General features: G+C 42.9%; 1 long non-coding RNA gene across 11 annotated transcripts in view; it reads left to right on the forward strand.

Moving 5' to 3' along the window:
• LOC138746730 (uncharacterized) overlaps window positions 1-25,387 on the forward strand; it is a 94,469-nt gene extending 69,082 nt beyond the window's left edge. For 9 of the 11 annotated variants that reach the window (XR_011347070.1, XR_011347072.1, XR_011347079.1 and 6 more), the window contains 2 exons: window positions 1,464-1,717; window positions 24,024-25,387. This is a non-coding gene — a long non-coding RNA (uncharacterized lncRNA). Of the gene's footprint in view, window positions 1-1,463; window positions 1,718-1,803; window positions 1,920-24,023 lie in introns of those variants that run through there. The other 2 variants (XR_011347073.1, XR_011347076.1) reach the window with 2 other exon arrangements.
• Window positions 25,388-27,510: the final 2,123 nt, after the last annotated feature.

Genomic DNA, 27,510 nt, shown 5'->3' on the forward strand with positions numbered 1-27,510 from the left:
AGAGGTTGTGGACTTTGCAGCAGGGGGCAGGGCTACCAGAAGAGGAGTTGGATGCTTCTTGAGGTTAGAATTGCAGAAGCCACCAATTCCTGGAAGGTTGTAGGAACGGAGGTCAAGTGGTGGGGAAAGGTGATGTTAAAGGAGTTAACAGGAGTTAACTCCTTTGGCAGGAGTTTTAAAACAGATATGATTCTGGACTGTTGTCCATATAAGTCTACAATTATTGAACCTGTACCTAGAACAAGTGCAATTTGCTACCGTCATAGCTTCACGGGTTGTGTTCTCATTGAGCATAGTCTGGTACTAGAATTGACATGCACTTAACTGTTGTCATTACAATATGATGAATTGCTAATTGATCAATAGGGGAATTATATGGACAATTTATTCACAGACTATTATTCTCAACACTGTTCCTTCTTTCACTAAATTTTGGATTATTTTAAGATCAATAAACTGCATCAGTGACAAAACATTGAAGAAATTGTACTTGAAATGAATGTTCTTGAATTTGTCTGTAAAACAAATAGAATCCAATTGTTCTCCAAACCAGAACAAACAAATCCCTGTCTTCTGTCCATTATCATTCGTGGAAAATAGAGTCAATGAAGACTGAAATTCATTTTAATTACTTGGGACTGATTTTAAATTCAGTTCTTTTTTGATTCCTCACTCAGATATTTACCTCCATTGCCTGCTGGCATGTTTTGATGTTGGGAAAGCAGTGCATCTGCCTCAGGAAAATTCCAGAGCTCTCATAGGGTAACGGTGAAGCTTGCTGCTGGCCAGTGCCAGTGAAAGTTACTGAACGACATTCGTAAAGCCATGCTGAGTGAAAAGAGGCTGGATGGTCCAAGACTCCAACTCCTTCCATATTAGGCCATGCATTCTTTATAAGAAGGGGCTTAAAAAAAACTACAGATTCTAGAAATCCGAAACAAAACCAGAAAACACTCGGCAGATCAGGCTGCATTTGTGGAGAGAGGGAAAATGAGTTAATGGGTAGATTTGGACATATCATTATGCTACTTCCGACAAAAAAATACAGGCATTTGAATTGTTGAGTGGGGCATTATGTTTAGCCTAGCGGTTAACAGCGTCAGTGATCTGGATTCAAATCCAGCACTGTCTGTAAGGAGTTTGCATGGGTGCTCCAGTTTCCTCCCACCCTTCAAAAATTTCAGAGGTTGTAGTTTAATTGGGGTATTTGGGCAGCAAGGGTTCATGGGAAGAAGGGCCTGTCACTGTGCTGTAAGTTAAATTAAATTACATTAAAATTAAACACTGAGTTCCAAGCAGTGCGATATGCCTAGAGGGGTAGAAATGAAATCGCCTCATTGAGTTGTTTATAACTGTATGACTGAAAAAAGGGCAACACAGAGACACACAGATTGGCTACACTGGATTCTCAGAATGAATTGATTTAATCCAACTACTGACAATAGTTTCTATTCAATTATAAGGTGGTCTCATGTCGAGTGTCCGCCTTGATGCCGGCTAAATTTGTGGAGAAAGATTTGAACTCAACCTTTCATGGAGTAGCCCTAAAGGGCTACACTTGCGCCGCTTTCAAGAAGAGTGGCACATCATAGTGTCTCCGGAGCTGATGGAGGTGGTACGACTGGTGTCGTAGCGCCACCCGCCGAGTTGACGTTATTCACACCTGCCGAGCGTGGAAAGAGCCCAGTAGTGGAGAATAACCTGGCCTCCACAGCAGGTAAGAAAGTTGATTGTTTTCAGCCAGAAATGCTTCCCTGCCACGCACGCTGTCGGCGTTTTAAAAATCCTGCTCCCGTGTCTCAGGCTGACGAGGTCACTGCAACGTCATCAGCCCCCCCCAGCCAGCCACTTGCTCTGCCGCTGACACTAGGTTGAAGAGGGATTGGAGTCGGCGCCTTGGAGCCAGTGGGGGAGCATTCATGAAGGTAAGTTTTCTGTCATGAGGGTGGAGAATCTCCGCCTTTACGTTCAGATTTTTTTGCTTTATGAAAGGGCTGATAGTAAGCTGCTGAGCCTACCTACTACTTTTGATGCCTAAGTTGCTGCTATGTCTGAATTAGCTCCAAGGTGCAGTACAGGTTTAATATGAAGTACAGAACCTCTGACAGTGCAGCTCTCCCTCGGTGTTGCATTGGATTCTTCACCTACACTAGCTGAGTGGGATTTATACCATAGCCTTCTGGTTCACCAACAAAAGCACAGCTTGATACCATTGGACCTGAAGCAAGGGAAGAGCTGGTGCCCAAACCTGAGTGAATCTGAAAACACCTTCTCTACAGCTGGAAAACAACTAGAAATGCAGCATAATCTGTTTGCATCATTTGCCTTGATCCAGCCATAAATCAAAATTATAACTTGCAACATTCTGCTGTTGTGAGCTGCAGTGTGGTAAACCACGGTATGTATGTTTGTCTGTCTGGATGCACCCATTGACCAGCTGTGCCCGTAATTCCTCCCACATATTCCTGAGTGGAAGTGGCTGTTTCTCATCCCTCTCCTCAGTTCGGGACGGTCGACCAGCGTGGACGTGTCTTCATTCTGTTGCAGATAAAAGCCTGTCAGTTTGCTCATCTTGGAGTCATTGATGATGCACCATGCAGTCTATTATATTATTAAATCTTGTAATTTACTTTCTAGTTCAAGAAAATTAAGTAACAAGACTAATTAGTGACAGGAGTTGCCCCTGGCATCCAATGTAAATGATTCATTGGACATTTTGGGGGAGCAAGAATGAAAATAATGATTGAAATGTTTTAATGAGGTGAAGTCAGGACTGAACTGTCAGTCATTTGTAACATAGCTTGAAGCCAATTCAAATGTGGAAGTCAAGACTGCATTGGGCTGTACTGAAGGCACTACTTGGTCTTTATTGTACTGTAGTCAAATCTGCTTGCCTTTTCTTTCCCCTCCCTCCTTTTCCTGTCTTTTCAGTTCTTCTGCCCACACAGCCCAGCCATCCCCATTCCCCTCAATAATGCTCTCCCCTCCTTTCTCCACCTATCATGTCCTGCCTTTGCCCCCCAGCCCTCTTTTGTTCAGATGGTTGCCGACATTTTCTCTACTTTGATGAAGGGCTCAAGCCCAAAACGTCGGTTCTGTATCTTTGTCTTTGCTACATAAAGGACACGGTTTGACCTGCTGGGCTTCTCCAGCATTTTGTGCTTTTACTTCAACCACAGCGCCTTCAAAATTCTGTGATTTAGTTCTTAATGTGAAAGTAATTGCTATATATTGATTGCATTAAATTAACTCATATTGTACCAATGCAGCTACCCTGAGTGCCTGTGTATTTGAGACAAGCCTTAAACCGTGTTAATTAAAACGATAGCTAACAAGAGCACAAGGATTGCATCAGCTGCAACTGAGGAAATGAAACCCACCCTTCAAACTCATTAGACAAAATCAAAGACTATTTTTCACACATCTTCTGGAGCAGTGGTTTTCAAACTTTTTGTTTCCACTCACATCCCTATACTCTGTGACTAGTAAGGGATGTGAGTGGAAATAAAAAGTTTGACAACCACCTTTTTAATCGTCCCTCATTAACTCGTTATGTGCACGGCTTCATAACTCCAAAGGAAATGGGCCAATGACAATCTTTCTCAAGCAAAATATTTCAGTGACATTTGGGTCTAGAGCAGTGATTCTCAACCTTCCCTTCCCACTCACATCCCACCTGAAGCAACCCCTTACTAATCACAGAGCACCTATGGTATAGGTATATGTGAGTGGAAAGAAAAAGTTTGAAAATAACTGTCTAAAGGATCAGCTTATTCCTTTTAACACTTTTGGTGTTCATCATGTAAATCAGAGGAATGATGTTTGGATACTTGTGCAGCTAGAAATGTATTTAATGAATCATTCCACAACTTTAACCAGTTGGATTTATTTATGTTATTTGAATGACTACAAGATTTATCATTTAGAATTTATTTAGGATTGTGTTCTTTATATATAACCTTGCAATATGAGCAACTGATCCGAGATGCACTGAGCACTTCCAAAGAAACAAAGTGCCAAGTTGCTGGCTATGTATTTTCTGAGTCCTTTGTGGTGATTAGTGAACAGGCTCATACTGTTATCTATACTTATTAAACAGAGTTTGGGGTTGCTTATTCAAAATCAGAATCAGGTTCATTGTCATAAAATGTGTTGTTCTATTGTTTTGGCTGTGGACTCATGGGTGTAGATCAGTTTGGTTCATCTGGTGGCACCAGGACTTCCAGGAGTGAAGGTGGAAGTGCTGAGCTCCACACCCACACAAAGTCTTTTGCCCAGAGTCAGGGAATCAGTTACCAGAAGTTTAATATGAGTGGGGGGGGGGGGGGTAGATTTAACAGGAACCTGAAGGGTTATTTTACAAAGAGGGTGATGAGTGTTTGGAGTGGACTGTCAGAGGGAGTGGTTGACACGGGTGCTATTACATCGTTTAAGAAAAAAAATTGAATAGATACATGGACAGGATGGGTTTAGAGGGATATGGAGCAAGTGCAGGTAGGTGGGACATTTTAGTTGGTTTAGGAAAGTTAAGCCGAAGGGCCTATTTCCCCATTTGAAAAAAGAGATATTTTTGCAACTAGAATCATGAAGGGATGATTAGGTCACAGGTCTTGCATGAGCTTGTTAAATGGTGGACAGTGTTAAGGGGTGAATCTACATCCTTGTCATGCTGTGTAATTGCACCTTTAATATGAAGGGACATCCCAAAGTCCAAACACAATGCTGGAGAAATTCAGCAGATCAAACAGTGTATTTTATATATCAAAGATATAGATATAACAAATGTTTTGGCTTAAGCCCTTCATGAAGGGATGAGCAAATTGTAGGCAGGTGGCAGGCGGCAAGGCTGAAACACGAGGGGCATTTAAAAGACTCAGACAGGAATATGGATGAAAGAAAAATAGAGGGTTATGAGGAAGGGAGGATTTCGTTTTTTTTGGGGTCACAACACGTGGGCTGAAGGGCCTGTACTGTGCAGTAATGATCTATGTTCTATACATAACCACATTTCGGACTTGAGCCCTTTATCAAGGTATGAGCAAAATGGAGGCAGGTGCCCAATTCTACATTTTGCTCATACCTTGATGAAGGCCTGAAGACAAAAATGTTGGTTATGTATCTTTATCTTTGCTATATGAGTTTAAATTTATTACATTTTTACATTTAGGCATGCAACACGGTAACAGGCCATCTTGGCCTATAATTACACCCGATTGATGTACACACCCTCCCACCGGTATGCTTTTGAACTGTGGGAGGAAACTGGAACCCCATGGAAAACCCATGCAGACACAGGGAGAATGTACAAACTCCTTCCAGACAGCACAGGGTTTGAACTTCGGTCCTGATCGATGGCGCTGTAAAGGCATTGTGCTAACCGCTATGCCAACTATGCCACCCAAAGTACACTGTATGACCCACTGAGTTTCTCCAGCATTGTGTTTGCACTTCAACCTCAGTGTCTGCAGACTTCCGTGTTTTACTTCAGACAGCCTAAAGCCTCCAACTTCTGAAACTGACTGGAGTCATTTCAGGAGAAATAAACCACTCCTGCTGTTCACCAAGATGTATTTTAACTTTTAAATAAGTTTTCTTTCTCCCAGAGGGAGAAACACTTTGTATCAGGACACAACTGAAATCAGTCCAGGTAAAGAGCAAACTTGATCATCATATGGCTTTTGATGTTCCTGAACGCTGCAGATTATCTTCTGGATAACATTGCTGGCCTTATCTCTTGTATTATTGGTATTGCTTTTCACGTCATCTCATCTCTGACAGTGACAGATTTCTTTGGCTACAGAAATGTGTTCTAAATATAGCTCTCCCTTTCACCTGTTGTCTGTGTAATTCATGGCTGATCGAACTGCCTATTAATTACAATGCTGTAAAGTTTCTGCTAGCTTAACCTCATCTGTGGTCTATTAGCAGAAGATAATGACTCACCTGGGATCCAAACAACGGTGCTAATGAAGCAGTTTCTTTTGCTCTGTCTGCCGGAGATACTTCAAGGAGCGGAAATTTTGATTCCTATTCAGCCAGGACCACTGACGTTCACTTGCACTAAGCTGATGACACTTACACTATCAACTTGTCAAATGTTCACACTAAGTTCTAAGGTCCGGAAAGTAGACTAACGCTCCGTTTCTTAGTCATAGAGCCCTTCAGTCCAACTCGTCCATGCTGACCAAGGTGCCTACCTGAGCCATTTCCATTTGCCTACTTCTGGCCCTCTACGCCTTTCCTATCCGTGTACCTGTCTAGGTGCCTTATATATGTTGTTTTCCACAGCTCCCTCTGGAATCTTATTCAACATATCCACCGATTTTTATATTAAAAAATTAAACTTTAGGTCCCTTAAAATTATTCCCCTCTCACCTTAAATCTATGCCTTCTGGTTCCCCAACCCTGGGGAAAAGTCTGTGACCATTCACCGTGTCTATCCCACATAATATTAATATATACACTGGGGAGACTGGACGCAGACTGGGAGCTCACTTCCTTGAGCATCTTCCCTCTGTTTTCTGCAACTGTGAGGTTCTCCTAGTGGCCAATCACCAATTCCACACCTCTTTCCAACACTGACATGTCTGTCCATGGCTGCATGCACTGCCAAAACGAGGCCACCCGCAAATTGGATGACCAACACATTACATCCTGTCTGTACACTCTCCAACCAGACGACATCAACAGCAATCTCCAAATTCTGTTTATTCCCCCTCCCCTGAATCTCTCTCCTTCCCTATCCCTCTGTCTCATTTGGCCCAGCTTCCCACCCCCCCCCTCCTCCTACCTTGACCCTCTTCCCCATCACTTCTCAGTTCTTTTCTCCTACTCTCCCACCTGTATCCACTAATACCTCTTACCTGTCAGTCTGTGCTGCACCTCGCCCCTTCCTCCTTCCTCTCTTTTCCTCCCCCCACCACCCTTCCCTCCACACTTTTATTCAGGCACCTATCTGTTTTTGCTTATACATGACGAAGGGTCCAGGCCTGAAACATTGCTCATCATATACTTCCTATGGATGGTGTGTGACCTGATGAATTTCTCCAGCATGCATTTGTATTGGACTTAATATTATTAACACTTTAATGTCCCCCTTCAGACTCCTACACACCAGGGAAGAAAGTAACAACCTATCCAGTCTCTCTGAATAAGTCAAGTCCTCTAGATAGTTGTGAATCTTTTCTGCACCCTTTCCAACTTTGTAGCAGCCTTTCTAAAGCTGAGTGAACAGAACTCCAGGTTCAAATTCAAGTTTATTGTCACATGTATTAAGATGCAGTGATAGAGTTCATTTTCAATCAGTCCAGCGAGATATCTCATACATAGTACAAGCAAGATAGTGCAGGGTTACAGAGAGAGAGCAGTTGGCACAGAATAAAGGAAGCATTGCTTTACAATTCTGAGGTTCATTCAGGAGTCTGGTGTCAGCGAGAAAGAAACAAATCTGGCAGTGTCTGTTCTTGCACTTGTGCATCTTCTTCCTCATGGGTGGGGGAGGAAATTGTGTGGCGAGAGTGTGGCCTAGTCAGGATGAATCTTTTTGTATACTGGCTGCTTTTCCAAGGCAGCGGGAGTTATAGATAGAGTCGATGCTGGGGGTGTGGAGGGCGGGGGAAGCTGGATGTGTGATTTGTCTGAGCCATCTTTACAATCCTCTGCAGTTCCTTCTGGTCGTGGGCAGAGCAGTTCCCGCCCCAAGCAGTGACACACTCTGATAGGATGCTTTCAGTGGTGCCCCTGTAGAAGTTGTTGAAAGATGCTGGAAATGGGCCAAAAATCCTTAGGTTTCTGAGGAAAAAGTGGCGCTGGTGAACTTTCTTGATGGGGCTAGACCAGGACATTGGAGTAAACAAGAAAATCTACAATGCTGGGTTTGAGTGCAATACATAAAAGTGCTGGAGAAACTCAGCAGCTTCCATAGAAAGTAACTTCCTGTGAAAGCTGAGTGATTTTCTAAGTTTCTCCAGCACTTTTGTGTATTGCAAGCCACTGGCAATGTTTGCACCTAGGAATATAAAGCTGTTGACTATCTCCATCTCCTCACCATTGAGACCTCCACTGCTCCTCTAAAAATCTATCACCAGCTCCTTGATCTTTCTGACATTGAGCGAGAGGTTGTTGTCCTGACAACAAGCCACAAGTCCCTTAATCTCATTTCATGTGATCCCAAATGTGATACCTGTTATACTTTGTACCGACAATAACCACACCAGCAGTGCGAGTAGAAGACAGCTTTAATAAACTAATATGTACACTAAGAGGTCTTGCCTCTCTGCAAGACGAACCTGAAAGGCTTGACTGGAGCTCTGGACTGCTTTATATAAAAGGTCACCAGGATGACCCCTGGTACCTAGTGGTGTAATTACAGATCACCACGTACTTCTTTTTCCTAACTAGTGCCTCAATGTCCATCAACTAGGGTTCTCTCATCTTGCCAGCCTTTCACTTTGGCCTCAAACTCTCCTGGTCTGACTTTCTAAAGCCTCCCACTTCCCACATATTCCTTCACCTCTAACCAGCCTCTCTCAATCAACCTCTCCAAATTTATTTCTAATGTCTTGCCCGTGGACCAGTTCTATCTTTTCCCATGATTATTCTCGAATGCCAAGGCAGGATTAAATGAATAAGTGTTTGTTTAATTTCCCTTTGTGCCACCGGGACCAACTTGTGTAATTTTAGAACATGTTTGAGCAAAATTTGTGCTGGGTGGTGCCTTTTGAGACGTGAAGAACAATCACAAACACGTTGAGAATTTTTCCCAAGTCCTGGTACAGTTTGTACTTTACTGAATGCAATCATTCACTTTATTAGTATAATTAGGCATACATTCCTCAGCCAGGAGGTCATAGACTGAATGTAGAATGAACTGAAAGACTGCTTTTGCTGAATCACTATCTGCTGTAATATAACCTGATAAAAATACATTACTTTAATGGGTTTTTACTTTACATCTCTTGCTAGGATGGCATATCAATATTATTACCTAGTTAGGCTGCGTGGAATTACATTGAAGTGGAGTATAAATGATACAGAAGATCAGGAGAAGGGCCTACAGAGATAAAAGCCATTTGGCCTCATATCAAAGTCCTGGTAGAGTACACAAAGGGGCTCGAGGAACTCAGCAGGTCACGCAGCATCCATGGAAAGCAAAAAGTAGTTGATATTTTGGGGCCGAGTCCTCCTGATACCTGAAGAAAGGCTCAAGCCCACAGTGCCAGCCGTCTATTTCTTTGCTTGCATGCTGTGTGACCTGCTGAGTTCCTCCAGCCCCTGCAAACTCCTTGTTGACCTCTACTGCAACACTGCTCCACACCTCTTGTTCTCCATTCCTCTACCCATTTTGCTCATTGTTTTGAGTGGCAGGGGATAAAAATGGTGGGGGACAGGGTATGGAAATGGGGCAAAAATTGGGGGGGGGGAGGGGGGAAGAGAGGGAGTGGAAGATGGAAGAAAAGAAAGAGAGAGAGAGATATTCCTCATGATGTCCTGAATAATATTGATCGTTCAAACACAACTGTTTATTTATCAAACAGTATTTCCGTTTTTAATCACTTCGCTATGCTGCCTGCTGTACATCCTACACTGCAGCCTGCACAATATTAGAAGGAAAGATGTGGCCAAATCTACATTTTTCTTTCTTATAGATTTCTTATTAAGCAGAGGGTTTAGATCTGGGACAAAGTCTGCAACAGGGATATCAGCCATTGGAATTAACCATTTAAACTGTTCTCGACGCAGAGAAAATAAGTATCTTTTTCCTTTTTAAGCCATAAATACAATAAACTCAACCTTATCATGGATTTTCTGCAACTTTAAGAGCATATGATTGAAATGGTTGCATGGTAACCATTTTCTGTACCTCAGCATGATGACTGTGGCCGGTGTCTCTGTGTGTGACCATGTCCTGTGCCTTTTCCAATCCAATTTTAGTCAATGCAATTCTAGTCCACAATATGTTGCTGTCATGTTGGAGCTTGTGATTTAGAGCTGAATTGTGCAGTTTGGTTCTTCAAAGCATCTTCAACAAGAACTGAGTTAACAGGAAAGTCTGCAGGTGCATGGATTGTAGTGATTCTAGCAGGTCACGCCGCATGTTCAGGAAGTAAAGGGTAACCAACGTTTTGGGTCTGAGCCCTCTCTCAAGGTATGTCGTAAAAGGAGACAGGTGCCTGAATAAAAAGGTAAGTGGGGGGAGGAGAGGAGGGAAGAAGGGGCAGGGGGAGGAGCACAGGCCAACAGACAAGAGGTCATGGGTGGATGTGGAAGAGAGGGCAGACAAGAATAAATTGAGGTGTGATAGAGAAGGGAATAGCTCTTTGAATAGAGTTGGAAAGGGCTGGGGATCTGGATGAAAGGACACAGAGGGGGATAGGGTAATATAGAGAGAGATGGAAGAGGGGCCCAACAGAAATTGGAGAAATTGATTTTAATGACATCTGGTTGGAGAGAATGTTAAGTGTTGTTCCTCCAATTTGCAGGTAGCTTCTGTTTGATAATGCATGAGGCCATAGTCAGACATGTCAGTGTGGAAATGGGATGTGGAATTAAAAGGAGTGGCCACTGGGAGGTTCCCATAATTGCGGTGGATAGAGCGAAGATGCTCAATGAAACAACCTCCCAGACTGTGACTAGCCTCTCTAATGTAGAGGAGTCCATAGCGGGAGCACAGGATGTGTAGATGACCCCTGCAGATTCACGTGAAGTGTTGCATCAATTGGAAGGGCTGTTTGGGGCCTCAAATGGTGGTGAGGGAGGTGTAAATGTAGCCCCTCCCCATCTCTCCCTACCCCTCTCTCCCTATCATCTTTCCTCTCCATTCCTCCCCATCACCTCAGCTTTTTCTCACCTGCCCTCTCACCTGTATCCACCCATGGCATTGCAAGTTGGTCTGTGCTCTTCTCCCTGCCCCTTCCTCCCTCCTCTTCTCGCCTCCTCCCTCCACCTTTTTAATCAGTTGCCTGCCTTATTTTTTGCTCATACCTTGACGAACGGCTCAGGCCAAAATGTTGGCTACCCTTTACTTCCATTAGGTGCTGCATGACCTTGCTGAGTTATTCAACAAGATCTGTACTGGAGTTCTATCTTATGGGGGAAGTTCTTGCCCTGCCAGACTGCATGAGGCCTCTGTATGTGCATGGAAGAGAACTGCGGTAGAGAACAAGAGAGCCGGTAGCACTGTATGTCACTCAAGCCTTCGCTGACTCATTCTTTGGAGAACCAGTGCTGATTATTCATTTTAACATGATAATCTTGTGATTGATTGTCGCTGAGGCAGATCTGAGTGACAAGAGAGACTGTGGCTGGTGGAACAAGGAGCAAATTGAAAACTGCTGGAGGGAGAAAACAAAATGAGTGACAACCTGGACCTGTGTAAAACTTTGGAGCAGCTAATTCTGGACCACTGATTTTTTATTTTATTGTGATCATATATGACTTGGCTTTATTTACATTGAGACTTGAAGAGGAATAGAGGGGCGTACAAAATGATACTTAACTTGACAAACCAGCCCCTTCCTGATTGGTTAAATTTATTTTAAATTTAAATTTTAAATACGGTGGTATGGTTGCTGCAAAGAAATGGTTTGGAGGTTAATCCACAGGACTATAAGAATGGCAGAGAGGATCACTGGAATCTCCCCCATCAACGTGATTGTTGTCTCAAGGGAGTGCACAAAATCATTGAGGATACCTTCCACCCCAAATGCTGCATCTTTCCTTTGGGAAAGAGATACAGGAGGATCAGAGCCAGTACCACCAGGTTGAGGAACAGCTTCTTCCCACAGGCAAAGAGAATGTGAAACGACCAAAGGAACCGCTCACGCTGACCCTCCGAGACTTTCATATTCATGAAACAGCATTTATTTGCATAGATGAATACTTGTCCTGCGTATGTATTGTTTTTCTATATGTGTGTTAGGTCTGATTGCATGTTTTCTACCACTGTTTGGTCAGATTGTACTTGTGCAATCAGATAACAATAGACTTGACTTGACAAAATTTTAAATTTCGACATACAGCATGGTAACAGGTCTTTTCAGCCCACAAGCCCGTGCCGCCAAATTACACCCACTTAACCTACAAATGCCAGTACGTTTTGAACAGAAGGAAGAAACCAGAGCACCTGGAGGAGAACATACAAACTCCTTACAGTCAGCGTGGGGTTAGAACCCTGGTCCCGATCATTGGTGCTGTAACAGTGTTATGCTAACCGCTACGCTAACCATGCTCCCCTGGTCTTCATTAAATGACTGATGTTGCGTGGCAGTAAACTTACAAATCCTTATTAGGCATGTGCATTTCACACAGCTCTTCAGCTGCCCTCTGCCACTCCAAATGTCGCTCTCTGCTTCACAGCTGGATTCTCCCTTTTTTTGTGAAAATTCCAAGCAATTGGCGAGTCAGCACTCAGCTGTACCACGTTGCACAGAGTTCCTACCAGAAATCTATCCTTTATAACAGTCCAAAGTCCAAAAGGTCAGTCCACAGACCATAACAGTGGGTTTGTAGAAGATGTCTATTGAGAATTTGTCTCCAAAGATGGAGATGGAGAGATTGAGAAAAAAAGAGTGTGTTATCAGAGATGGACCAAGTGAATTTGAGGTTAGGGTATGGGTAGCACCAAGGTAGTCATCAATGTAGAAGAGTTGTGGAGCTTTGACTGTGTTGTAGCATGGATTGCTCCACATAGCCAACAAAAAGACAGATATAGCTGGAACCTATGCGGGTACCCAAGGCTACCCCTTTGACTTGCAGAAAGTGGGATGAGTCAAAGGAGAATTTATTGAGGTTGAGGACAAGTTTCCATATTTTAGATTTATTGTCAGAGTACATACATGGTATCACATACAACCGTGAGATTCTTTATTTCCTCTGGGCGCGACAGAATTACCATTAATTGGTAGGGCAAAAAATAAACTGTACACAATGTAAACATGTAAACAATCAAAAGAACTGTAAACAGATAATGGATGTAAACAAACTGACTGTGCAATACCGGGAGAGCAAAAAAAAAATCAATAATGTGCACATCCCTAAATGAATCTCTATTGAATTTGTTGTTGAGGAGTCTGATGGTGGAGGAGTAGCAGCTGTTCATGAACCTGGTGGTGTGAGTCATGTCACGCCTGTAACTCTTTCCAGATGGCAACAGAGAGCACAGAGCGTGTGCTGGGTGGTGAGGGTCTTTGATGATTGCTGCTGCCCTCCGAAGGCAGCGTTCCCTGTAGATGTACTCCAGGCAGAGGAGAGTGGTGGTTGAGGGGGACTGGTTGAGCCTGTTGCTGAATCATAGCATCAAGATTCTGGGTAATAGATTTAGGATGAGGATGAGGAGGAACTGCTTTTCCCAAAGGGTGGAGATTCCATGGTATTCTCTGCCCAAGGAAGCAGTGGAGGCTGCCTCATTCATTGTAGTTAAGACACCGTTAGATAGAATTTTTCAGAAGTTGTCCACAGGTTCTATCAACCTTGGAGTCCACCACATACTAAAGAAAGTCAACAATCAACACTTCTGCCATTTACTCAGAGTACAGAAGAGTAAGACCTGGTTGAGTTGTAGCAAGCCTTCCAATTCAGGTGAGAAGGCAGTTAAAATAAAGAGCTGGTATTTCAGTTACTGTGGTCTTGGGACAGCAGGAAGCAGGGCCTTACTTGTTGAAGGATAGAGAAACACGCTCAGACAGAACCTGATTGATGAATGTTCTGTCAGAGGAACTCTGCGGGTCAAGAAACATCAATGGGAGAAAATGAATGGACCATTCTTTATCTCCCACTGATGCTGATTGATCCACTAAGTTCCTCAAGAGGATTGCTTGTTGCTCCAGATTTCAGCATCTTCCGTCTCCTGTGTTGGCCTGAAGAATGTGTTGTGATCCAGTCATTTGTATTGAACCAGCAGCTCCGAAGACCCTGGGCTCACAGGAGGTTTTACTGACCCAGCCACGAGTTATCACCTCAAACACAAATTCATAAAATAAAACTTCTCCCCATTGTTACTGCCGCTTATGAACTGTGTGCCAAAAGCAAGGGTCACAATTAGTTTTGAGAAATAAATGTACTCAGGCATATACTGGGCTAAAATTTTTAAAAAAAATCAGATCAGAATCTGTGAATTTTAGTGTATTTTTGTACCTTGTGAAGAAATGTCACTTCTTTTGAGATGACTTACTGAAAGCCAGTATCAGCTTGGTAGCTTTTGTCCCTATTGTTACCATGGCAATATTTCTTCAGTAAAGATAGCAAACCAACAGGGTCATGCTTTCCTTAGCTTTTTGTTAACGTATCATTTTTTTCTGCTCAGGTTTTGTCTATTTGTGTTTGCTCAAGTCTATCTCCTCAGCCTCATACGTAATTAAAAATAAGTAGTCTTCCATTTGGTTTAAGGGAAGGTGAGTCCCTCTGGTATCACATCGAAGTAGGCATGATCCATGAGCACGATTACTGAGTGAACGAGCTTTGGCATGCCTTTCAATATTTCTCTTTCAATATTTTTATTAGCATTGAAATTTCGCATCCAAAAACAGAGTGTTACGTCTCAAACCAGCAACAAAAGAAGGGAATTCAAGAGGGTTAAATTTTAACTATATTTATTAATAACTATTAACAATATAATATATTAACAAAATTAACCTCACTATAAGTATCTATAGCAGATATTGTGGCGGGCTGAGCCACTCTGCAAATGAATCGGGTTACGGAGCTGAGGATTCGTGGTTCCAGCCCTCAGGGCTGACGTCATTTCCATCCCGGGAGTCGCAAGTGTGGTCGGGAACTGGGAGATATAAGCATGCATGCGTGAGTTTGATTAAAGTCAGTTGGTTTAGCTCCCTCATGGATGCTGGTGTGGTTTGTTCACTGCACTTCCTTGTGTCCAGAATAACATATATTAAAACTGTGTGTATGTGAAAAACCCAGACTAATATTCCAAAAAGGAAAGATCCCCAAAACCCCAGGACAATCTAGTCAAGTAAGTCAGTCCAAAAACACACTCCACAGAAGCCACTCTAAAAGTTCAATGTCCAAGTTCAGTTCTTTAACTGATAACAAAGGACGTCAAATAGAACGTCGGAGAGAGAGAAATGACTGAAGTTGCATTACAGTAAATTTATAAATCCTATGCAGGCTTCCTCAGATGACTTCCCTTGGTTCTTGAAGTGTGGTTTTTAACCACCTCACTTAGGAGGCATGTGCATTTCACACAGCTCTCCAAAATCTCACGACAAGAGAGATTCACGGTGACCTTTTTAGTCACGGGGGGGTGGGGGGGGGGGTCAGCTAGAACCATTCTCAAACATAGAGTGTGTGATATCTCTGTGTATCCTTCTTGGCTGCTCCAAGCCAAACTCTCTGCTTCACAGCTGGGTTTTCTCCCGTTCTTGAAAATTCCAAGCAATTGCTACATTTCTCTCTCTTATCTCAAGATCTTCTCTCTCTCTGTGCACAGCTTGACCTTGGCAGGTCAGCACTGAGCTGTACCACAATGTTACACAGTTCTTAGCAGAAATCTATGCTTTATAATGACAGTCCACAGTCCAAAAGACCAGTCCATGGTCTTTTAACATATGGATATGTTAAAAGTCAAAAAGATACATTACACTTAAATCATATCATTTCACCCACATTTTAATCAAACAAATAATATTGTAATAATATTTTATTATTAAAAAAAGAAAATCTAAACCCACTACCAAGAAATAATCTGTTTGGCCAGAAAAAAAAGGCAGAATTCTTATCAGAATGATAAATTACCTCATTAGTCAACAGTTCTACCTTCATAACAAATCAAAGATTATAAAAGTAATTCGAAATGGGTCTCCACAGTGTTTGAAAATTTGAATTCAAATCAGAAATTGAGCATCTAATCTTCTCTAAGTTTAAACATGATAGGATGTCACGTAGCTATTGAGAATGAGTAAGTGGGGTAACATCCCTCCTTCTGAGCAACACCGCCTGCCCTAGTCTTAAGAGAAATAAAAGCTAATTATATGCAGCTCAGATGTCGTTAGTTACGTCAACCTCTTCATCGATACCAAATAAAGCAGTTAAAGGATTAGGTTTAAAATTAAATTCAAAAAGTGCAGAGAAAGTTTGAAATACTTTGTTTCAATCTTTCTCAAGACTCTGACATGTCCAGAACATATAAAATAATGAAGCATCTCCATTGTTGCATTTATCACAACGAGAAGATACATCCACATAAAAAAAGATAGTTTGACTTTGGACATATGAGCCCTATGGACTACTTTAAATTGTAGGAGAGAGTGGCTTGCACATTCCAAGTTTCTTCAGAAATTAAAAGCTGTAGGCCCTGTTCCCAGGCTTTTTTAGGCATGCCTTTCACTTATCTGCCTATCATAACCAATCGTTGAAGAAACCTGATCCCCTCCTTCACACATAAACAATCCAATTCAGGTTTGTTAATTTGTAAAAATCCAATATAATTTTCCATTTCCTGTATCTGTCATTGATGCCAGATAACACAATTGCCCTAAGCTTTATTTATTAATCAATAGCATTCAACCCAATTGCCTTTCAGCAAGGTTTCCAGTCACCAGCTTAGATGTGAATGTGATTCAAACTAGGTGTGAGGGAAAAGGGAGATATAATTTTCACATTTTGTTTTCTCATTGGCCAGCCCATTATCTGGGAATTAAAAAGTGATGCAACTAATACCATCAACTTACTGAATATTGTGCATGGTTAAAGGAACAGATTAACTTGTTTTTCAATAAAGATATTGCACAGAAAGCACATTCTTGTTAATACTATTCTCACCACTTTCATAATCGATCTTTCTCTAATTGATCAAATCACATGCTGTGAATTTATCTTAATTAGTTTCTGACAAGTGAAATAGGTCGAAAAATAAAACTTATTCCACAGGCAAGAGAATTCATGCCGGATGCCAGTTCAGGGGAAGAAGGGGAGAATATTTTTCTTATGGAGCTAATTATTATGACTTGGTGTTTAGAACCTAGAGGAAAATTGAAGAGAAAATTTCCAAAACAAACTGGATAAATACTTGAAAGTATACTGAAGGACTTCTAAGTGAAGCGGAAGATGTACTGGAATCTTCCCAGCATCTATAGATTAAATGGTGATGTGGAAGGACTGGAAAACTGTCAATGGGGCACAATTCTTCAGAAAAAGAGTAGAACTAGTCATTACTGAGCGGTCAGTTGGGAAATGTTCGAGAAAAGAACAATCAGACATTGAATTAGCAGTCTCTTGGACAAGTGTGGGTTGATTTTTTTTCACTCATGGGAATCGTAGGCTGAGCTAACATTTAATTGACCATCCCAATTTCCCCTGACAATCTCGTGGTGGTGATGGGTGGGGTGGGATGAGTGCACAAGGGAATCACAGAGGGCGCAGTCCTTTTGCCCTGGCACCCCCTACCCGCCTCCACATCCAACATATCATCTACCAGAATTTCCAGCACTTACTATAGGATCCCACTACCAGACACATTTTTCCTTCTCCTTCCTTCTCAGCCTTCTGCAGGGACCGTTCCCTCTGTGATTCCTTGTTCGCTCATTCATCCCTCCCCACCCCCCGGCAACTTCCCCTGTACTCACTGGAGGTGCAACACTTGCACACACACACACCTCCGCCCTCACCATGGGCCAGGGCCCCAAACAGGCCTTTCAAATGAAGTAACACTTCACTTGTATATTCACAGGACTGATTTACTGCATCCGGTGCTCCCTTTGTGGCATTATCTACATTGGAGAGACCAGTCACAGTTTGGGTGATCGTTTCGCTGAGTACCTCCTCTCTGTCCACAAAAACAGAAACCTCCCAGTTGCCAACCATTTCAATTCGGAGTCACACTCCCAGACTCACATGTCTGCCCATGCACTATCCCACCCAGACCACCCACAGATTGGAGGAACAACACCTTATTTTCTGTCTGAGCACTCTCCAGCCAGATGGCATGGACGTTTCTGCTTTCTATTAAACCTGGTCGGCTTTTCTTTCTCCACCCCCTTTCCTGTCTTTTCAATTCTCCCGTCCTTCCCCCTCTACCCATCCAGCCATCCCTCCTCCCCCTCCTTGCTGCTGTCCCCTTCCTCCTTTCTCCACCTATCATCTACTGCCTTTGCCAACCCCCACCACTCTTCTATTCGGCACCTGCTGGAATTTTCTCATACCTTGATGAAGGGCTCAAGCCTGAAACATTGGTTATGTTTATATTGCTACATGAAGGACATTGTTGGACCAGCTCACCTTCTCCAGCATTTTGTTTGTTTCCTTCAACCACAGTGTACAGATTTTCATGATTTACCTTTAAGCTGCTGATGAGCTACCTTTCTGAACAGTCATTGAGGTGTGGTTGTGGGAGCTAGGGAGGGAGGTCCAGGATTTTGACCCAGCGATGGTGAAGGAACAGCAATGTATCTCCCTTTCCCCTCATCCCTAGTTTGAATCACTGGCAAAATCCATGTCTAAGCTGGCGACTGGTGCCATCTTTATCTAAAAGCTTTCGAAAGGTTATTGGGTTGAATGCTATTGGATAATAGATAAAGGCTAGGGCAAATGTGTGTGGAGGGCAACTTCCAGATGGTGGTGTCCCCATGCTTTTGCTGCCCTTATCTTTCTGGATCAGTTGAAGTCAGAATCAGAATTTATTGTCATGAACATATGACAAAATTCCTTGTTTTGCATCAGCGTCACAGAGCAAATGTTTCTATAAACCACATTTCAAAATAAATAAAATAGGGCAAGAAAAAAGCAAAGTAAGGGAATGTCTGTGATTATTCAAGAATCTGATGGCAGAGGGGAAGAAGCTGTCCTTGTGCCACCGAGTGCTTGTCTGTACCCTTTTCCTGATGGGAGTAGAGAGAAGTGGGCATGGCCTGGGCGGTGGGGGCCCTTGAGGATAGAAGCTTCTTCTTATGACACCACCTCTTGTAGATGTCCTTGAAGGAGCGAAGACTTGTTCTCATGATGTTGCAGGCTAAGTTATCAATGCTCTGGTGAGTTTTTTCCTGTCCTTGCATTGGCACCTTTGCACCAGACAGAATGTTCTCCTCTGTACACCAGTAGAAGTCTTCAAGAGTCTTCAGTGATGTACCGAATCTCCTCAAACACCTCACAAAGTATAGCCGTTGGCGACCCTTCTTCATGATTGTGTTGACATGGAGGCCATCATGGATTTGCTAAATACAATTAACGTGTAATTAACTAAGGGACCTTTAGACAATGTAGCAGTGAATGTTGATGAGGGAAATGCTACTGATGTGTTTTTTTATGGACATACAAAGGCTTTTGATAAAGTGCCACTTAATAGACACTATTAGAAAAGAGGAAACAGGAAACTGAATAAAAGTGGCAGCAGAGGAAGGGATGGAAAGTTTGCTCATGAACAGGAAACAGGAAGCAGTTCTTTCCTAACTAAAGGGAAATATACGGTGGGATCTCCCAGGAGCTGGTACTGGGACATCTTGTTTCTTGTTTTAGTTACAGTATGGCCTTCAGTGCACAGGGCAATTGTTTCCTTATCTGCAAGGTTTAGTCATAGAATTCAAAAGGATATAGAGAGGCTGGTGGAATGAGCAGATGGCTTGTAGATCTAATTTACTGCTAAAAAATATGAGGTGTTAAGTTTAGCTGGGAACAATAAAAACCAAGAGGGTGTGCCTGCTTCATTTATTGTAAGCGGAATGGCAGGCTAGGAAATCGGTTAAAGAAGCAAATGTAGTCCAGGACTTTAGAAATAGATGATTCAAATCAAGAGCAAGAGCGTTGGAGTGAGGATTTCTAAAATACTGGTTTAGTTATCACAGATCATTGGGATCAGTGAGTCCTCTGCACTGGAGAAAAGGTGTCAAGGGATGAGGAAGGGTACAGATGATCAAAGACGTATTATGTGACTGGAGTGGGGAAAATGTAAATGAAGAGTTTGCAATGGGATCCAGCAGAAGTATTTGAGCAATAGACGTTGTAAGAATAGAGAGAAGGGGGGAGTGGCGAGAGAGAGTGAAAATAGAGACAAATAGAGAGAAGATAAAAAGACTGAGGGGGGAGAGAAAGAGAGAGGGAAGAGAAAGAGAGAAGAGAGAAAAGGTGAGGAGAGAAAAAATTGAGAGTAGAAAAGAGAGAATAGGGAAGAGAGAGAAAGAGAAAAGGAGAGGAGAGAAATAAGGAGACTATAGTCAGTAATGAAGGGGACAAGATCCAGGGGACACAGAAGGGAAAAATGCACTGTCACTGTTTGCTGTCTGGAATACAATACTGTGGGGAGATTCAATTGCGGCGCTCAACGGGGATTCAATTGCGGCGCTCAACGGGGATTCAATTGCGGCGCTCAACGGGGATTCAATTGCGGCACTCAACGGGGATTCAATTGCGGCGCTCAACGGGGATTCAATTGCGGCGCTCAACGGGGATTCAATTGCGGCGCTCAACGGGGATTCAATTGCGGCGCTCAACGGGGATTCAATTGCGGCGCTCAACGGGGATTCAATTGCGGCGCTCAACGGGGATTCAATTGCGGCGCTCAACGGGGATTCAATTGCGGCGCTCAACGGGGATTCAATTGCGGCGCTCAACGGGGATTCAATTGCGGCGCTCAACGGGGATTCAATTGCGGCGCTCAACGGGGATTCAATTGCGGCGCTCAACGGGGATTCAATTGCGGCGCTCAACGGGGATTCAATTGCGGCGCTCAACGGGGATTCAATTGCGGCGCTCAACGGGGATTCAATTGCGGCGCTCAACGGGGATTCAATTGCGGCGCTCAACGGGGATTTGGTATGTGACTCTGAAATGAAAGAATTTGCAGGATTATTGGAAGACGGTTATGTCTGAACATGAATGAATTGCCGTGTTCTTCCATGCTGCTGCCATCCCGTAACTATGTGAAGTGTTCATCCGTTTGCAGAATTCCAGTCCATTTCATGCAAGTCCCTCACTGCGCTGATAAAAGAAATTGCCACAGTAGAGGTAATAACAGAGATAATTACAAGGAAGAAGTCAGTTACATATTCCAGCTGGTACCTTCTGGAAGACTTACAGTGTTGGCCGCAGATTTCAGTGTGCATTGGAATAATATCTTCAGTTCCTATGTTTGTTTCTACAGTGTGTGAGCACACCTGAGACAATGTTTACCAATCTTACCTGGGAATTAAACCTGATTTTACAGCCAGGAAAAGTATTCAGGAACAGAAAAAAAACACCGAGTGACCAGTTAGAAAGTAAATACAACACTGCACACCAGTCAGAGAGATTTATAGCAATGAAGCATTAGTCACTAATTGATGCTGTCCCCACTAATTGCAATGAAGCCAGGAGTGAGAAACATTAAAAGCAATTAATTTTTAAATTTAGAGATAACAAGTAACAGGCCCTTTCAGCCCATTACGCCCAATTGCACCCATGTGACAAATTAACCTACTACCCCCGTACGTCTTGAACACAGGAAGAAACCGGAGCACCCAGAGGAAACCTATGCAGATACAGAGAGAATGTAGAAACTCCTTCCACACAATAGTGGATCTGAGCCCAGGTCATTGGTACTGCAATATAGTGCTCCAAGAAAAGTGCAGAGAACAAAAAGGACTCTACATCACCTTTGTTGACCTCACCAAAGCCTTCAACACCGTGAGCAGGAAAGGGCTTTGGCAAATACTAGAGCGCCTCGGATGCCCCCCAAAGTTCCTCAACATGGTTATCCAACTGCACGAAAACCAACAAGGTCAGTTCAGATACAGCAATGAGCTCTCTGAACCCTTCTCCATTAACAATGGCGTGAAGCAAGGCTGCGTTCTCGCACCAACCCACTTTTCAATCTTCTTCAGCATGATGCTGAAACAAGCCGTGAAAGACCTCAACAATGAAGACGCTGTTTACATCCGGTACCGCACGGGTGGCAGTCTCTTCAATCTGAGGCGCCTGCAAGCTCACACCAAGACACAAGAGCAACTTGTCCGTGAACTACTCTTTGCAGACGATGCCGCTTTAGTTGCCCATTCAGAGCCAGCTCTTCAGCACATGACATCCTGTTTTGCGGAAACTGCCAAAATGTTTGGCCTGGAAGTCAGCCTGAAGAAAACTGAGGTCCTCCATCAGCCACCTCCCCACCATGACTACCAGCCCACCCACATCTCCATCGGGCACACAAAACTCAAAACGGTTAACCAGTTTACCTATCTCGGCTGCACCATTTCATCGGATGCAAGGATCAACAACGAGATAGACAACAGACTCGCCAAGGCAAATAGCACCTTTGGAAGACTACACAAGAGTCTGGAAAAACAACCAACTGAAAAACCTCACAAAGATTAGCGTATACAGAGCCGTTGTCATACCCACACTCCTGTTCGGCTCCGAATCATGGGTCCTTTACTGGCATCACCTACGGCTCCTAGAACGCTTCCACCAGCGTTGTCTCCGCTCCATCCTCAACATTCATTGGAGCGACTTCATCTCCAACATCGAAGTACTCGAGATGGCAGAGGCCGACAGCATAAAATCCACGTCGCTGAAGATCAAACTGCACTGGGTAGGTCACGTCTCCAGAATGGAGAACCATCACCTTCCCAAGATCGTGTTATATGGCGAGCTCTCCACTGGCCACCGAGATGGAGGTGCACCAAAGAAGAGGTACAAGTACTGCCTAAAGAAAGCTCTTGGTGCCTGCCACATTGACCATTGCCAGTGGGCTGATATCGCCTCAAACCGTGCATCTTGGCGCCTTACAGTTCGGCGGGCAGCAACCACCTTTGAAGAAGACCGCAGAGCCCACCTCAAAATGCAAAGGAGGAAAAACCCAACACCAAACCCCAACCAACCAATTTTCTCTTGCAACCACTGCAACCGTGTCTGCCTGTCTCGCATCGGACTTGTCAGCCACAAACGAGCCTGCAGCTGACGTGGACTTTTCCCCTCCATAAATTTTCGTCCGCGAAACCAAGCCAAAGAAAGAAGAAGTGTGCACTTAATGAGCAGGGTGAAATCAGTGAGATACAGGTCAAACAAAATGCACTTAAATATAGAAGTGTTTCTAAATGGACATTTCCAACATTGCCCCAAGCTATGAAACAAAATTAAATAGAATGTGCAGCTTACAAACAAGTTATTTGCTCTGTGAAACTCCCCACTTCTCAAGCAGGACAGTTGCTTTAACCTGGATTTGGACATGGATTGCCAGGTTATTTATTTATTGAAGACTCTTACTTTTGCACTTTGATTTTTTTTTCTCTCTCTCAAAATGCACAGTTTGTTTACATTTCTTTCTTTCTTTACATGTGTACACTGAGTCAGTTTATTTTGCACTGCCAATAAGTGGTAATTCTGCCTGGCCCACAGGAAAAAGAATCTCAGGGCTGTATGTGACAATAAATCTGAATCTGAAATTTGAATTCCTTCCTTAAATGATATTGACGAACCAGGTGTTAATTTACATAAAACTGGATGTTTTACAATCATCATTAACTAATAATCTTTTATCTTAAATTTAAAGTTATTAACTGAATTTCAATGGTGGGATTTGATCTCAGATGAGTGGTTTCTGGCCAGGTTCAGATTCCAAACTTCCACTACTTGTCTATATGCTTGCGTGTTTGAACTATGCTCATCCAGGGGAGATATTCCATTTCCCTCTTTCATTGTTAAGAATTCTGGCACGATATCCCGAAATTCATTGTGATGTGAGATTCACATGATGTACAAATTATAACTGAAGTATTTATCCAGATTTATCCCATTAGATTGCTAGATCAATCTCCATGAAGAATTGTCTCCGTTAGCCCTGAGAGACTAATTCTAATATCGTTCTTCTCATTTGGTATCTTGTAATATTTTTGGCACCCATTTGTTAATTAATTTGTAATTAAATTTAACAAACAATTTTAATCTGCATCATGGTAACTCCACAGTGAAAATACATTACGTGTCCTGTAAACCAAACATTAAAATTAAAATTTGAAACTGGAAACTGTAATGCATTCAGGACAGATAAAGAGAAGAATGTTTTGAATTCTGGTCCATTTACATGAACGATATTTTGTTTTCTCAAGACAGAGTGCTGGGGATGTCCAATGCACGGAAAGGACACATCGGAAATGGCAGACACTGGAATCTGAAGCAAAATAAAGGACACTGTTTGACCTGCTGAGCTTTTCCAGCATGATGTATTAACGTTGGGGCTTGAATTTAACAGCATAAGGCCATCTCAGTGTCATTGATAATGAAATTGAGCTTGTTTATTATTATACAAAGGCCCAAAATTCTTACTTGCTGCAGCCGAACAGGTACTTAAGAAGAAAAACTTTAAGAATAAATTGTTATAATAGTCAATATAATTGTAAATATTAAATCAATGCCTGTAAACCACAGAAAGGGAGATATTCAAAATGTTTGAACTCCAACAAGTTGTAAGTTATTGTTTGAAATTTGAAAAGTATCAGGTGTGCTATGTTTTTACTTGTCTCTCACTTTTCTTGCTGAAAGCAAATGATCAATATAGGGTGTGGCACAGTTAGCATAGCGATTAGTGCAATCCTATTAGTGCCAGCGACCCGGGTTCAAATCCAACGCTGTTTGTAAGGATTTTGTACCTTTTTCCTGCGACTATGTGGGTTTCATCCAGCATTCCTGTTTCCTTCCACCTTTCAAAATGTACTGGCGTTGTAGGTTAATTGGGTGTAATTGGATGGCATAGGCTTGTGGGCTGGAAGGGCCTGTTACCGTGCTATACATCTAATTAAAAATTTTAATTAAAAAAATAAACAGTGCAGGATTCTTGCAATGGAGCCCTTTCTGGAATGTCAAGCAACAAGTTCTGTAGATTCACACTTTGTGGCACATTTAATAATCCTCTGAACCCGTCGATCGATTCACGCATTAATAATAATGTTCATTTATTCCAGCAAGATTCAGTCCAATAATTGCGATCCTACCTTTGGCACACTTCTTCTCCCCGGGACCTGCAGACTTGTCAGAGTATGCTTGATGGAAATTGGCCACCTGAATCCAACTCCATCTGTTTCATTAGATAATTTGGATAGATGGCAGTATGTCTGCTTTTACGTCCACCAAATCACCTATTTGAAAGAAATTACTTCTTTGTCAGAGTCTGGATTGCATAATGAACATCAGCTCCAACTTACCCCTGGCTGATGGGATTCCAGATAGCGGAACCGGGATGCGAGAGGGTGCCGAGGGCACTGAGCCCTTCCTGATCATGTTGGAGGTTTGGATCTGGAGCTCTGGTTGCTGATGGTTTGGACTGGACTCTGTGTGGCTGTGGAAGCTGCGGGAGCACTGGAATCCACAGACACTCGGTGACTGTGGGGGGACTCTCCTTTGCTTCTCTTTCTCTGACTACAAGAAGCAGTTGGCCATTTCTGCTGATGGCAAACCTGTTTGCCTTACAGCAGACTAAAGCAGACTAAATTTCATGTAAATCATGTTACATTTGTTTTATGAAATGACAATAAAGGAATTTTAAATTTAGATTTAAATTTTTAAATTTAAGTTTACAAATACAGCACAGTAACAGGCCCTTTTGGCCCACAAGCCCAATTACACCCAATTGACCTACAATCCCTGATATGTTTTGAACAGAGAGAGGAACCAAAGACCCTAGGGAAAACCCATGGAGACACAGGGAGAACATACAAACTCCTTGAAGGCAGTATGGGATTTGAACCCCAGTTCTGATTGATGGCGATGTCACAGCATTGCGCTAACCGCTACGTTAGCCGTGCTGCCTTGAATCTTGAAACGGATGATCATTCTACACAGTGCTGCAGTAATCTCTACCAACGCTGGAATGTAATGACCAGTGCAACATTTCAAATTGCCCTCACTAAGTTTGCAATTCATTTGAAAATCAGTCATTTATTCTGTGCTGGAATGGAGGTTTTGAAAAACTCTCAATTTTCCTTCTGATGATTGTACATATCACACAATGCCAGGTACTTCGATTGATTTATCCACCTGCTTTAGTTCCTGAAAGAGCTGAACGTGATTTGAAAATAGAAAAGCAGTGGGTTTAGCTTCCGAGGGGTTGTTGGAGAGTAGGTGCATTGTGCACCCTACAGCAGCAGTGATGTGGGTAATGTGGAGCTCAAAGCAAAGAGTCTGAACACAGACTGGAAACAGAAGGCTGATTTGTTCAGGGAATTCAGCAAGTGGTAGCTCATTTAATAAATGCCACTGATTAACTGAAAAGAAATCAGCACCGAATAGATCAAAGAGAGGCCTGCTGAGGGTTCTGTCGCCATCATAGGCTATTTACAGCAGGCGATATTCTCACGTAATATTCTTTTTATAGCTTAATAAATTCTAGGAGTTAAGCAAAGGTTAAGGGCAGCGCGGTAAGTATAGTACTTAGTGCAACGTTATTACAACCCCAGTGGGTTTAAATCTGGCACCGTCTGTAAGGAGTTTGTATGTTCTCCCCATATCTGCGCGAGTTCCCTTGGGTGGTCCAGTTTCCTCCCCCCCCCCTCAAAATGTACGGGGGTTGTAGGTTATTGGATGTGATTGGGCAGCAGGAGCTCAAGGGCTGAAAGGGCCTGTTACCATGATGAATGTCTAAAAATATAGAGAACACAATGGTTGCAATGCTCTTTATACTGTTTCAAAAGCCCAGGCTGGTGGGCTGGAGGTGAGGGGGAATAACCCCAGATACTGACAGCTGGTCTACAGAAGGCCTAGCCTGGGCAATAGTGGAGAATGCAACATGTTCAGGAGAAGAAACATCAACCATGATTTGAATTGGCCAAGTATCCTCATTCTGCTCCTAAGCCTGGTGGTGTTATAGCTATCAGTAATAGTGTCTCCATGTGTCACGGGAGCTCTGGGAGGAGGAGTTATGCCATTGCAAGGAGCTAGAAGACTCTCCAGTTAAATGCTGAGAAGTCAGTGACATCACACCAACGTGGTTGCTAGTGCAAGATGTTTTGCCACGAAAGCCTGCAAAGATCTCCATGAACTGGCATTAGTGGTTAAAGTCAGTGAGCGTATCTCCAGTACCATCTCTCAACAACTATGGTCAATCATCTCAATCCACCAGAACCTCACCACACCTTTGCTGTCAAGTTGATTGGAATTCATTTCTTCCATCGAGTGGTAATATGCTACATAGGCACCTTCACACACAGCATCGCTGTGTGGCTTCACATTACTGCTTGGACATGTGACCGGGTATTCACCTGGGACACACATAACACCCGGACAGTGTACATGCCAATCATTAACTGTTCTCGCTTGTAGCACAGAGAGTACATGGAGAAATCATGTACAGGAAGGTAGATGTGTCTACATATTCATATCTCCTGCTGGACATGATGTTGATCATTCCTTAGAAATCATTTATTATCATCTGACTGTACATATATATTAGGATGATTTACTCGGTTACAGGATCATGTTCATCAACCTCACAGTCTGTGGGAAGAAGCTATTTCCCAGCCTGGCAGTCCTAATTTTGATGTTCCTATATCCTTCTTGATGGTACTAAGTCAAAGATACTGTGGGCTGAATGGAAAGGGTCCT

Source organism: Narcine bancroftii, chromosome 12 (assembly GCF_036971445.1).
Source record: "Narcine bancroftii isolate sNarBan1 chromosome 12, sNarBan1.hap1, whole genome shotgun sequence".
Lineage (NCBI taxonomy): Eukaryota > Metazoa > Chordata > Chondrichthyes > Torpediniformes > Narcinidae > Narcine > Narcine bancroftii.